Source organism: Saimiri boliviensis, chromosome 16 (genome assembly GCF_048565385.1).
Source record: "Saimiri boliviensis isolate mSaiBol1 chromosome 16, mSaiBol1.pri, whole genome shotgun sequence".
Classification (NCBI taxonomy): Eukaryota; Metazoa; Chordata; class Mammalia; order Primates; family Cebidae; genus Saimiri; species Saimiri boliviensis.
In genome coordinates this window covers 15,146,385-15,161,590 of record NC_133464.1, presented here as the reverse complement: position 1 = coordinate 15,161,590, position 15,206 = coordinate 15,146,385, and the positions used below count along the sequence as shown (strand labels likewise).

Here is a 15,206-nt window from a genome sequence, read left to right as displayed (position 1 = left end):
ATTTTTAATGCAAATAAAATACACGGCAAAATTTTACAATGGTAAATTTGAACATACAGAATTAGACATAATTTCTCAATAATGTATTAATAAAATTTACTCAAGAAACAATAAGAACTATAAGCAGAAAAGGGTGAAGAAACAGATCAATTCACCTCCTTTAAATATGTTTTATACACACACACACACACACACATATCAACAGCTCACAAGAGGCTCAAATGGTTTTGCCCTTGAATAATTCCAAAACTTGAAGGAACTGAGAATTCTAGCAACTTCTTCAAGCGCAATATGGTTTAGGGGCATCACAACATAATACCAAAATCGAGGAGGAAGAGGAGGAGGAAAAGGTTCCTGTTAAGGAAGGATCAGAAGTCCTAGGAAGAGGGAGGGTGCAGTTCAATGTGAGAAGAATGAAGCACTTTCTGCAAATAGGGAGCTGTAGTCTAGTGAGAGGAGCTGGCCCAAAGAGGGCCATTTCTGGAGGAGGAAAACAAGGTGTTTTGGAAATGAGTATGTGAAGTACCCAAGTCTCCGGGCATTTAAATCTTTTTCAGCTCTTTTTTTCCCCCAAATACCACCGGCCCGCCACTAGCAATCCTCAGGATTAGCTCAGCACGGCCTGGCAGCCAGGTGGGCGGGATGCAGGGTTTTCGAGAGGCTTGAGCTGGGAAAGTTAGGAAAGCCACATTCTCCTTCACGCTGGGAGGCCACAGGCTTCCTTAGGAAGAAAACCGCCCGAGAGTTTCTATTTCTCTCTGGTCAAGAAGGCAGGATCCATACCACCATCTCTTATTAGTAGCATGTGGCGGCAACCCATACCATACTAAGTATCTTCATAAAGAGAACGCCATTGGATTCTCTCAATCATCCTGTCCCCTTAGGTCATCAGCCTTTTCCCATTTCACGGATTAAGATGCTTGGTCCCAGGGCAAGGAAAGAGAGAAACTGGGACTCAAATCCAGATTTTCTGAGCACTGCATCAGGCGCCTAAACGAGAACCACAATAAAAATAAATTCACAAAGTACTAATTTCTAAAGGATTCCGGTAAGAAAAATACTTTCTAATATGGCTGTTCTTAATGTTTAACAGATTTCCTTTTAGAAGCCAATAAACTCTAATCTTACTGACCAAAAAGTACATCAATTTACGAAACATTTGCCTGTGATCCGAAAGATGTACACATCCCATTCCATCACGCCAGGTTTAAGAACTCTCATTCTGATCCCCTTTATTAAGGTGAAAAGAACACGGGGTGTTCCCTAAAACATTCTTCTTGGGATTTATGTCATAGGCCATCTTTTTTGGAAAGGGTTGTGTGCGTGTGTACGTGCGCACATGCACAATATGTACTGCGATGTTCCTCATTTCCATAAACACAAATTTGAAACAATAATAAAACTGCTAATGGGAAGTTTCTGTGCTTAAATTCTAGCAGATACTAAGACGAATAAAAACATTCCCCTTAAACTTAAGGATACTTACAAAGTAATCAGGGAAATACAACCACAAATAACCTAGATCTGAGGGAAAAGAAAAGCAGCAACAGAGAAGCAGGCAAAAGTACCCTGGGAGGCAAGAGAGACATGTTTTCTTTTCCTCCCCATCCATCTTCATTAAAGAGCAAATATCACAGACAATGATTATCAACTGCTAAGTCAGGCAAGTTCTATGCCATAATCTTGCTATGAAGCTAATACTATGTTCTTTATGCAAACGTGAAATATTTCTAATAATCACAAGATTGTTCTTCTGCTAGGTGACAATCTTAATGGTCAATATGTAACACGTTATAAGTATGAATAATAAACACCAAAAAAGTCATTTTTTCTTTATGGCTTAGCATTATTTCATCAAGGCCCAGCTCAAAGAGACCAAAGATGACCAAGCCAGAAAGTAAGTCTGAGAAAAACACATAATGGTATTCCGCAACAATTTTAAAAAGTGCCTCTCACAGTTTATTAAGGACAAATTATGGAATGAGTAGGTTCACAAACAGCAAATGCTGTATTTCAAGTGCATGGGTGGCACATTCACATCTATACTTCCACTGCCATGTGTGGGGTTTAGCCCAAGCTAAGCAGCTTCCGAAGGAAGGGACTGCTCACTGTGGTTGTCTGTTCAATCCTTGATTGTCCTGAGGGAATTTTTTCTGGTGTTGGAACCCTCTCGTTCTCTTCCCTCCGACCTTTTGCCACTTAACTCACTTTTATTTTCTGCAGTTCTATTCCAGAAGGAACTGTCAGTTATATAAATCCATGTGTTCTTGATTTATAATAAGTTTGTTAGCCGAGAGCTGCAAAACAGTCACACTGCCTAGGGTCAGACACGCAAATGCAAGGGCACCCGCACTGAGGCACTCCTGGGGCACAACACCTGGTTGAAGGCCCATGAGAAGGGTCCGCAACCCACAGAGGGGTGCAGAGACTGCTGCCCTCCTAGCATCCAGCACAGAAGGAACCAGCACCAACGCCCACCCTGCGGCAGCACATAAAACCCAGGCAGGAGGACGGTGGGCTCCAAGAAACAGCCTCTGGCTTCGTCTAGCACCCAGCAAACCAGGCCCAATGTCAGCAGCAACCACTACAACTTCTTGTTACTACCAGACAAGCTTCGACAAACAGGCCTGGTTCTCACAGCCCACGTTCCTTATTTGGAAGCAGGTGTCTTTATTTACTCAAATGCCTGGAAGTCATGCTGCGCTACCAGAACTGCCAAGCCAGAGTTGATTTGCCTCCCTGGAAATAAGTCCCCTCTTTAATTACTTACCTGCAGTCCTTTATTACATAATCTAATTCGCATTTGTGATCTCTTGTTTCATACCACATTGCAGAAATTTACTCAGGAATATAGACGTTTCACAAATGAAAGCATATGGCATAATTATTTTACTGAAATATATCAGATGTGTTTGGATACCCCAGAGAGAGGTTTAAATTTATAGAACGTGCATACTGAGACAAAAAGAACTAAAAATGCCATCAATGCTTATTCTAAACTATAGGTAACATCAGCCAGAAAACAAAGCTGAATTTCTTTTTTGGGAAGTAAAATATTTAGCCTAATTGGCATTTTAATTCCATTCATCTTTCTGGACAGAAAAACATAAAACGAAGCTGCCAAATGTCTTTGGGGGCTTTCTTCAGTTACACTAGGACAGTGTGTTCAGCAGAGAGAAAGGGATCATAGTCCCTGTCCTCGGAAACATTTCAAAGCAGATCTTTTATATTATCTTCGGCACTGAGCCTACAACTTTTTTTTCCCATAATTGATTGCGAAATGAAATGCACTCCCTTGTGATTTCACAGCAAGATTTCCTTGCTGATTTGTTTAGTCCTTGCTGATGTGTTTAGTCCACCCAAAAACAAATAGCTTTGCTGTTGCCCACGGTCACACTGCAGTCTGATACCACGGGCACCACGGACCATTTCAATATTCCACAAAAGCTCAAGGACATATACTTGCATACTAAAGATTTTTCTCAGAGAGAACAGATGTACTTCTCCCTCTCCCAGAAGCTGCAGCTGTGCTGGGCTCATCAGGGAGGCAGCTGATGACTTCCAAATGGCAAAGGAAGCCATGGCGCAGGGCTGCCCTGCACTCATGCGGGAGGGGACGAGGGTCTCCGGGTTCCCTACGGGGCATTATCTAAGCAGATAAGCGGACGCTCATGCAGGGAAGTGAGGACTGAAACAGTCAAGGGGCGGCCAGCATGCTCCTAAGAACCAGAGACAGCCTCATGTTTGGAATAAACAAGTCTGATTTCCAAGCCTTGGCGAGGCAGCCAAAGTGGAAGGGAGAACTGCCACAATCCTAACTGAAGTCACAAGGATAGAGAGTTTGTTGATTGCTCAGAGGAAGAGAATTCTCATGGAGAAAAGAACTCCAACTGTACTACCAAATCAAAGGAGGGCGTCAGGCTGCTGCGCAAAGAAACAGAAGTCCCCAGCATCACTGGGCCCCAACGACTGCAGTAACGCAACGGCCACTGGACAAAAATCCTCTATGTCCCCAGGAAAGGATCCTCTGGGTGTGTCTCCACACAAGATTGATGATTTGGCTGTTCTCAAAGAACACTGTGCCCCCTATTCTACAAAATAATCCAACTTACAAACCTCTGGGGAAATTGCCACTAAAAGGAGCTGTGCATCTGATCCTGTTTATAAAACTCTGCAGACTCTGCTTATTATATTTGCGCCACTTAACCAGAATCACAAAACCCAAAACTCATTCCTTCAGAGGACAGCGTCGATTAACTGGAGCCAACAAATGGAAAAAACAGAGAGAAGTGGCACAGAGACAGGACAGTCATTTCAAAGTAACTCTTACATCAATTTTCTTTAAAATCACCAGAAAAAAATACCTAAGAAAACCACCCAGAGAAGTCACAAACAGAGGGTGAAATACATGAACCACATCATCTGCGGGTACCCATCCTCCTCTCCCTCCAAATTTTAACATGCTGAGATTACTGTTGGGACCAGCATTTCTAGGCGCAAGAAACCCATTTTCGATTCTGGCAGAGGCGAGGAGCCGAGCAGCCCCAGGTACAGGCACCCCTTCGCTGCCAGGCCCACTCTTCCACACACCTCTGCTCTGGCCACCTCCCTGTCCACGGCACAGTCACACTTCCTCACTGCCTTCCTCTGGGCTCTGACCCAAAGCCAATCTCCCTGTGAAGTGCTGCTCCCTGATCCCTCCACAGAGGGGTCCAGCAGCCCCACCCAAGCCCCCTTGTGCCCCAGTCTTCTCCACAGCACCCACGAAGGTGGAATCAACCGTGTATTTTAGGAAATGGTTTATGGTGTCTCACCACAAACTCCGGGCAGACTATGAACAAAATTTATAAGGCACATTTCTTTTTTCCTGCCTGCCAGATCAAAAAAGTAAGACACCCATTTTTCTCTTCCTTTATTTTACCTTCCATGTCACAGATACAGTGGTGATGCCCCAGTGAAACCCAGAATGCCATAAAAGGGAAGTCCCAATCTCACACTGCTTACCTCAAATGACCTGTCACGGTCTTGGAGGAAGTCTAGCGCTCCCAAAACAGCGGCAGCTCAGGACACCTGGGCCCTGCTGGCAGAGCTGAGGAGGGCAGCTCCAGCCACCAACACCAATTCTATGGACCACCCACAACCTGGCTCTGGACTTGCCCGCTGGCTTGTCTCTCATTTGGATAAAAGAAGAGAAGGCAGCATCTTCCCCCTCAACCCTGGTGCAGAGCTCGGTGGATACCAGGATATGTAGAGAAAACTGGCCCAGCAATGGAAAAACAACAGGGCAGGGCGTCCTGGGGACAGATGCTGCGAACTGCGACACTGACTCTCTAAAGGAATCTCTCTCTACCCCTCAATTCACCAAGAATAACCAAGGGGCACTGGCTGCACTCAGCAACTGAGCTACCAAGGAGGAATCCCAAGCCCTTCTTCAGGGAGTCCCAAGCCCCCACCCCACTACACATATTTTGGTACCAAGAGTGGTTCTAGAGGAACAAAATCTTATGGATGTGTTTTCTGAATTGGTTTTGGAGTTTCTGGAATTGGCTCTCTCACCTGATTAGATCTGAAGGTGCTAATGATGTCACATCCAGTTACGTGAGCACTGATGGTCTATGGTTTGAACTGTTGATAGAGACAGGATGAGGTCTGCGCTGGATACTCTACAGACTTAAAAAGGTCTAAGTAATTCTGTGTATGATCCCTTCCAACATCTTTGAAAAACTGAGAATATGATGTTGGTTGGCTGCTCCTAAAGTCACCGGACAAAGTTGTGAAAGAGTAAGATGAACTAAGGGATTCGAATGCTCAGCTCAAGCACTGCATAAATCATCTAAGAGCGGCTAGGTGTGGCCTGAGGAAAATCTCTCCTCCTACAGTCACTGGGCTGAGACTGCTGGAAAGCAAACCCAAGACCTCAACCTGTGATTGACTGAATGACAAGTTACAAGTTGACCTCCCAGCCTCGTGGGGTGTCTGCTGGTAAAATGAGGGTACTGGTTGGGAAAGAATGGGATCCTGTAACTTGGGATGAGCCCCTAAATTCCGGCGAGTCTTCTCTGCAAGTGGAAGAGTGGTGTGTAAGGACCTCTAGGGCTAGACCCGGTTGAACCAGGCCTGGAACTGAACACTCGGCTATCAGGTTAGATGGACGTGAGAGAATGGTTTCTCTGTCTCTCCTCCCATAGCATCACTCTACTGTACACCCTGCAAAAGAATCCAGGAGGCATTACCTGCCCACGTCCTCCTGTCTGCAGAACCATGGCAGACACAGCAGGAGCCAGCAGGACAGAGAGAAAAGGGAAAGCAGGACTGAGCCAGGCTGAGGCATCCAAGACAGCCACTGGGGAAGAACATTCTAGTAACTCTGTCTCCAGATTCTCTGTCTCTTAGAAACCATTCGTGATTCCATGAGGACCTTCAACACAGTTCCTTTGAAAACAGCTGGCCAGGCACAGTGGCTCACGCCTGTATCCCAGCACTTAGGGAGGATGAGGGGGGGGGATCACGAGGTCAGGAGTTCGAGAACAGCCTGACCCACACGGTGAAGCCCCGTCTCTACTAAAAATACAAAAATTAGCTGGGAGTGGTGGCACATGCCTGTAATTCCCAGCTGAGGCAGGAGAATTTCCTGAACAGGGGAGGCAGAGGTGACAGTGAGCCAAGATCATGCCACTGCACTCCAGCCTGGGTGACAAAGTGAGACTTTGTCTCAAAAAAAAAGAAAAGAAAAAAGAAAGAAAAGGAAAGGAAAGAAAAGGAAAACAGCTTCAGGCAGGCGTGGTGGTTCACACCTGTAATCTCAGCACTTTGGGAGGCCAAAGGGCATGGATCACTTGAGGTCAGGAGCTCGAGATCAGCCTGGCCAACATGGCAAATCCCTGTCTTTACTAAAAATACAAAAATTAGCTGGGCATGGTGGTGCATTCCCAGCTACTGGGAAGGCTGAGGCAGCAGAATCACTTGAACCCAGGAGGCAGAGGTTGCAGGGAGCCGAGATTATGTCACTGCACTCCAGCCTGGGTGACAGAGCAAGAGTCTGTCTCAAAAAGAAAACAAACAAAAACAGCTTCAAATAAGAGCCTAATGTTCCACATGTTCACCCTCACAAGGCATGAACACGTTTCTCAGAAGCACAGCAGAGGAAATCCTGCACCTTGGGGAATTTAAATCAGGTGAGTCGGGTGGCGATGCAGCACCTGCATTTTCACACCCTCCTCCTGTGTTCGCACTTGAAGTTACTACATAGTAATTTCAAGGATGTTACTTCAAGGATGAAAGGAAGCACCTTCTCATCAATCCTTTGGAAAAGGTAACTTCTGATTCACTGAGTCCTGGCTCATCAGCTGAAAGAACTCTGCTGGGGCAGGTGGAATGCAATGTTCCCACAGGGCGTTTGGGGGAGTGAGGGAAGGGCATCAAAGCTTCTCCGTGTGGATCTGAGAGGAGGAGAGCGAGGGGGAAGGGGTGGGGGAAGAGGAGGGGGAGGGGTGGGGGAAGAGGAGGGGGAAGGGGCGGGGGAAGAGGAGGGGGAGGGCTGGGGGAAGAGGAGGGGGAAGGGGTGGGGGAAGAGGAGGGGGAAGGGTGGGGGAAGGGAGGAGAAACTGAGACAAAAAGATTTTAGGACAACCTAGTGTTAATCAGAACCCTTTAATCCCCTCAATCTCTCATGTTGCTGAAGATTTTAACCAACTGTAGGTTTCAGCTCCTGAGATGCGCGTGCCAGTATTACTTTGTGCTTCCTAAGGACGCGGACCATTCACAAATACCTTACAGCTTCTTTTCTCTCAAAATCCCACTGTATCACTCAGAAAGCTATTTACTGGAAAACAAAACTGTTTAAAACATTAACATGCTACAGGAACTGTCTTTTACTTCAATGCTTCATGGTCCTTTGTCACTTCATCTCGTTTTAAAAACAAACATTTTAAGAAATGCTTTTTAACCACAGCAAATAACAGGAGGCCCACAGAAAGCTATTACCGACTGCACTTAGCATCTCTGGACTTAGGTTCTTAACCACGTTTCTCAAGGCCTCTTCTTCCCAAGTGTGTTGGCTGGAGAAGCTATTTAAGAAGGCTCTGCCATGGTCTTAATATGGAATTGAAATCCACCACTCAGGGAGGAGAAAGGTGTCCCACAATTAAATACTGTCAGGAAATGCTGCACATTAAGCCTCTCTTAGACAGTCCCAAAAGCTCTGAGAATACTGTAGCAGGAAGCTGCTAAACCGAATGCATCCAAACTCATGAGACCAGGTAGCACCTACTAACATCTCCTATGGAAACGCTATCTGAGTTCAAACCCTCCCGACCTCCGAGTGGTGACCATGGGCTCACCAGTCAGTATGAGATCCTTCTGCCGGGCCTGCTCCCAAACCTCACTCATTCCTTCCCCCAATCCGTCCACAAGCCCAACTATGACAATAGATTTGGCACACAAACAACTTAATAAAATACAGTGTAAGTGATATTAGTGGCAAATTTCATGATTCCAGAGAGCTGGGTGAACAACGGGATGCTCACATTTTTTAATGACACACCTTGACTTTTAAAGTCATACGCCTCAATGTTCTTAAGTAGCCACATCTTTTCTCACTACGTCCGATGAGTAAAAGATGCACGTACATGTCACACTGGCCAACATACATTCAAGTTATTGTTTAAACTTTGAAATGAGAATGTAAGGGGAAAAAAAGGGAAACCATAACAGAGAGTTCCAACAGTATTTATATCACATTATTCACACGTCGTATGTGTGCTTTCAAACTCTTTATTCTCTAATTAAGACAAGCGACTAAAAACAGTTCGGTTTTCAGGAACTGAAGTCGGGTTCGTTTGCACAGCCTCACCCGTGGAGTCACAGAAGTGGCCTGCCCAGCTGAGCAACCCCAGAGGGGAGCCGCCCTGAACCTGCACACTCCCTCCTCACAGAGCTGTGCTGTGCCCCAGGCGGGCGCTGTGCATGGCCCAATCCCTGCTTCCTCGGCCAGCCAGGGGTGCTGCGGGGCCAGGATGGCTGGGACAGCCAAGAGAGACTACAGTAGAGAGCTCTGGGAACTGAGCAGGCGGCAACCCACCTCTGTCAAACTTTTAGAACATGAATTTTTCAAATGAAAATTCTTTCCCATCCCACTCCCACCCAATTTAGGAGCAGAAAACCACCTTATCTGAATAATAAACTACAAAAATTAGGTGCCTGATAAAGAATCAACTGGCAGAATACAGTTCAAAATAAGTTATCTGTATCAAAGCAGTTCATGTACCCCATAAATATATACACCTACTATGTACCCACAAAAATTAAAAATTTAAAAAGTTCCAATAAAAAATTTAAAAACAATAAAAAGTATTTTTTAAGTACATTATCTGATATTGGCCACTACTCATGTATCATCTCTATGGTATGGTAAGCGCGATAAGCAGCCCACCTAAACCTGTCTGCTCTCCAACATGGCCCAACGTCCCCACGTGGCTTTCCCCTGCAACAGTATCAGTTTGGTGCCTTTACTAAGAAATTCCCCTGATATCTCTTCTGAAATCTCCCCCAACTCCTCATCCTTAGTCCCAGAGTGCTGCTGCCACGGGTTCTCACAGAGTCCCCTATGCCAGTGGAGGGTCTTCTCTTTAAGCTGCTGCCCCAGCTTTCCAACCCTAAGCCAGCAGAAAACTCTCATAACTGATCCAGGAAGCCACTGCCCTGTCTTACTCTGCCCCAACCCTGGCCTCTTGGCCTCCTGTCCTGAATGGTTCCCTCTCTTATGTTTCCAAAGCACAACTCTGCCCTGACCATCCAAGCACTTAGTCAGGGTGGCAACTGCCTGGTTATCCATCTCTTTCCCTCACTACACCAAAGAAGTTCTGGGTGCAGGGCCACATGTGCTGTGTTCCTGTCTGTGTTCCTGGCCCGAAGCAGAGCAGCTAGGTCCAGTGAACAGAGGAACCAAGGAGTTGACAAAAGATGGGACAAGAGGAAAAGACTGACACCTCACTTAGAGCCCTAGGAACAGGGTCTTAGGATCAAGTGGGAACAAAGAACTGGACACAAAATGATTTCCACGCAGTCATAATGCTATGGTTTGAATCTGTCTCCCAGAGTTAATGGGTTGGAAACTGAGTCTCCAGTGCCACAGTGTTGGGAGGCGGGGCCGTCTAAGAGGTAGCTGGGTCATAAGGACAGAGCCCTCATGAGTGGATTAATGTGGTGACTTCAGTAGTAGGTTCATTATCGTGAGAGTGGGTTGTTACACTGCAAGTCCTGTCCAGGATGCCTTTCTCTTTCACATGAGCTTGCTCTTCCCGCCACGTCATGACACAGCATGAAGGCCCTCACCAGATGCCAGCACCATGCTCTTGCACTTTCCAACCTCCAAAACTGTGAAAAATACATTTCTTTTCTTTATAAATCACCCAGTCTATGGTAATTACTCAACAACAGAAAGCTAAAACACAAAACATACTACTGGAGGGAGAAGACGGCACTGGGAATCCTAATTACTTTCTTCAGATACGTGAAAATTCCATTTATAATTTTAAAAAGGAATCACCTGAGAGGACTTCTACCTGTGAGGAAAAACACTTCAGATCTTCAGGTAATTAAGGGCTCACACATCCCATAATGAATATATTAGAAATATTTTCCATGTGTTTTTTTCAGTATGGTACAACTGACCACCAACCAGTTAAATGTGCTCTAGGGGCTCCAGGCATAAACCCAACTGCCAAACAAATACAGTTTTCAACAGGATATCCCAATTTACCAAGAGAGTATTTAAAAAAAAAAAGTTAAAGATGAACACAACTCCACAAACTTGGGGCACATTCAGCAGAGTGTTGGGTCAAGGGACCCAACACTTACATGCACTCAGAGACGATGGCAGAAAATCAGAGACTAAGAATGTGCCTGCCACTCTGTCACCAGTCATGCCAACAGACCAGTTTTAACTTCCCAAATAGAAAATGGGTGCAGAAACTTGATTAAAACCAAAAAAAAAGCAGTATCAAACTTGGTACATTCCTAAACCAAGAACTGACAGTCGAATTAAATTCATTTGGTAAGTGAGTTTATGACCTCCTGGCAGCAGGTGAAAGTTCACTGTTGGTACGGCTGCCTCACATTAAAGTGGCTGCTGCTCATTCACACGGTCCTCGAAAGAAAGGGCAAGGACTGCGGACAGCTTAACGTTCCCCTTGGAAAGTCAGCACGCCAGTGAGAGACATGTAAGAACCAAGAATGACCTTCCTAATAGAGTCGCACTAGGCAGAGCCTCACAAGGGCACTGCTTCCAAGTTTGACTGTGAGCTTAAAATATCCTTAGAAGTCACAAAGATAATCTTAAGGGGAAGAATAAGAGACAGAAAAAAGGCTAACACTGAAGAGTTTTCCTTTCTTAAAACTGCATTAACTGTCATAAAGGAAATGTTCAGAGAGCTGTGACTGCCCCCACAAACATGTCACGGTGACTCCCACTGACCACAGCCACCAGCCACAAATGCTGCAGCTGCCCTGCACAGTCCATCCTCTGCCTACAGAAGCCACCCACGCAGAATCGGCCTCACCTCCTACACCTGCGATGGCCAAACACACTCACTCTCCCCATTACTGTCCCAAAGGGAGATGATGTGAAGTCCATCTAGAAAGATGGAACGATCACATCTGAGTTAAGATCAACTTCTCCCAGCAGCCATATTCAACTTCCAAAGATATTTTTACTTTTAAACAGTAAAAGTGAAAGATCATTCCTAGCAGATTTTCCCAAGCACACAAATGAAAACTTCTCTCAACCCTACAACCTAACTTATGTCAAAAAAAAAAAAAAAAACAACTTTAAAACAACAAACACACACTTGTTCTGATATACCCATTCCTTTAATAATGAGACAACAGAGCAGGAGGAAGCAGAGCTTCTGTCAACAACAGTCAAGCCTGTCCAAGGTTGCAATCCCTTTTCCAGTCTGTAGCTTTGTTCTGGGAAAATGCAGACTTTCTGGTCCACCATGCCTTCCCTGGGTCAGGATCTGGCCTAACACCCTCTAGAGAGATCTGAGCTTAGTCTCTGAAACACTAGCACCAGACTCAGTTTGGGGTGACCACCGCTGTGGTAAACACCAACCCCTCTGACAGTTTCCCCTTTAATGCAAGAAGGGAAATAGACTCAACTTGTCCCCAAATGACAACAGTGGTTCATGGTGAGACTGAAGCCTAATGTGTGGTGAGGGGCAGACACAAAGCTGTGGAGTCATCCATGCCCATCTAAACAGCACTATCTCAGGGGAACTCCTGTCCTCAACCAGGAGGAAGCTGCTAGAGCTTTCTTTCTCTCCACTCATTTCCAAGCCAAGGTGAGGAAGGGCTATGTTTCACCTGAGGTCACCGATCCCTACCCTTGGCTAGAAGCAAGAGAAACAGACTCCATTTCTGCATCCACATGTGTACAAGGTGTAGATGGAGGCAGGTTCAGGCTGATGAGGAAGGTGCATGTCTGTCTGGGCGACACTGACAGAGCAGCTTACCTCCGTGGAAGTATGTCGATGTCAGGGTCATGTGCCCACTGTCCATCGGGCTGCCATCCCTTTGAGGAGAGGGAGACACTGATGGGAGCCCAAGGATCTTCTAAAGGCAAGTTCTTACCGCAAGCTGGCCCCAAGGTCCCTGCAATCAAAGAAATCATTGTGGTTTTGCATTTGGCATATTTATGCCCCCTTTCTTCTAGGGACAAGTCTGTCAGCCTCTGAACGGGAACTCAACTTTCAAAAGGAAAAGTGTCCGGAAACACAGATCCACCAAGTTACAAAGGAGATGGGAGAAAGGCTTCATGCCACACCTCAGTGTAGACAGCAAACACAAGAGCAATTCCTCCTGAAAAAAGAGTGGAGATCCACTGTGACTTTCAAAGAACCAATGTTTTCCACTAAACATTTCAACTTAAGCCAACTCCACCTCATTATACTCGTTGGAAATTATGACCAATAATGACTCCAAAATCCATGTACCATACCACACCAGCCTTGGCTGGAAGCAAGAGCAGAGCATTTACGTAAATGCAGGCTGCAGGTGATTAGCTTCTGTAAGCACTGGTCTATAATCAACCTTGTCACTGGCCTAGCTCTGCTTATAACGACAGGGAAAAGTCACCAGATCTGATTGAAGCATAGAATCAGAAAGCCAATCTCATTCCAAGTCAACTAAAATTCACCAGAATTCTGTAAACTAACTTGAGTACCTAATCCAGTGCAATGCTCGGTCTACTTAACAGGTTATGTAAATTCCTTTCGGCAAGTCATCTGCAGTAACCAACAGCCATCCAATGTCAAAACATCAATACTTCCTAACTGCACACCTAGCAAAAGTATTTATATATGTCCTGTTATATATCCTCATTTCCTTGAAAAAAAAAGTCTGCTTTTCCCGGGACAAAGAAATGCCTGCAGATACTTGATCCTTGTCACTACAGAAATGTAAATAATGGAAATCAGAATACTGTTAACAGTTATCTGTGTATCGAACACACAAAGAAAGAAGACAAAAAATCTTCTCATCAAGAGTTTTCTGAGAGAATCTCTGTGTTTTAAAAGTTTGATTCAAATGTATGTTTTGGATAACCAATCAAAAAAGGAAGAGAAAAAGATCGCCTACAAATTAATTTACTTCTCTAAAGACGAACTGCCACAGACAAGAGGCCTCACCAACACACCAATAAAAGTTTTAGGTCCAGTAGATTTTCAAAAGGCAAAAATCTAAACCAATCACCACTCCAGAAACGACCAGGAACTAACTCCAACCACATCAGTCAATTCTCTAGAGCCCGATGGATCTGAACTGCCAGACAAAAAGAGCAACGTTCCCACAGGCCTGCCCTAGGATGCAAAGCTGACAGGGAAATAAAATAGAGGTGGTCAGGAAGGACACAGCTTTTCAGACAGCTGGGTTCCCTCCTAATAACTGGAAGGGCTGCAACGAGAACGAATGTAATCACTGCCCGGTTTCACAGGCCACCAAGACCATCCACAGGTGAGGAACACAACAGTGCTAACGAAGGAAGGTGTAGGATGACAAAAACGAGGCTCCTGGCATGGCTGGGCATGAGCACACAAGGGGAGGACTCGGACTGCCCCCTGGAGCTCCTGGGGCAGCATCTCTGGCAGCCAAAGCAGCTCCTCCGTTATCTTCTACACAGTTCAATGTCCTACTCACATACGAAAGACATACTTGGGGGACCTGGCTAAGCTTCTGGATCTAGGTCAAAGTCGGGCATAGCTACTGGCACCAATTCAAATTCAATCATATAATGCATGTGAGAACAGAGGTGGACATCAGCAAAGCTGATGGGCTAAAACCACAGACACATGTTAGGCAAGAATTTCTCCTGTTAACTACCCAATAAATAAGGTGGCAGTAAGAATTCAACACTAGGACAATTACGGTCTTTTGAAGATGTTACCTAATACTCTTGGATTCCAGGCAAGTGTGAAACGGTGACCCTGTGCCAGAAGCCCGAAGGCCTGTCTTGCTAATCTGCTCAGGCTTTCAGTATGACCTCACTGGCCACTTGCAAAGGCAGTGCTGACCTGTGAGCAGAGCCCTGAATCCAAAGGTTAGTGCTGGCCGACACCAGATCTCCGGAAACGCACAGTTGGGTGGGAGAGCCAGTGAGGATGCCTCCTGCAAGGCAGTGACACTGTGTCCACTCCACCGATGCCCCTTTTTCCCTCCTAGACTTTGTAAAATAGCTAAACTACTGAGTAAATATCTGAAACGCCCTCTGTAGAAGAAGAACACACTACCAGGGAGAAGGGATCCGGTAAGAAATGGGGGAGAAGTACCTAAGAGGACAACCATCAGGTGCAGGGAAGCTAACGGTAGACCAGGAATGAGGTAGCTCTGGCCCTAAAACCCCGGTCAACAGCCAGAGAGGGCTGAAAGCTTTGAAAGCCTGAGCAAATTACCAAGACTGTGGCCTGCCGACTCCTGGCCCAGGGTCACTGTTTCACACTTGCCTGGAATCTGAGAGTATTAGGTAACATCTTCAAAAGACCGTATTTGTCCTCGTGTTGATGGCAGGAGAAAATGAAATCACTCAGCTTCTCTGGGTCATGGTTTTCTAGTCTAGGGAATAAAAGATAAGGGCTAGGCACTTCCGAAGGCCTTTCTGGCTCTAACCATCTTTGGCTCTCATTTCTCTGACTTTACACAAGGAATACTGTATC

The 15,206-nt window shown here is 45.6% G+C and overlaps 1 protein-coding gene across 3 annotated transcripts in view; it reads right to left on the bottom strand.

Annotated features, from left to right (window-relative positions):
- Nucleotides 1–15,206, bottom strand: part of STK24 (serine/threonine kinase 24) — a 127,179-nt gene that overhangs the window by 42,514 nt on the left and 69,459 nt on the right. The window lies entirely within an intron of this gene.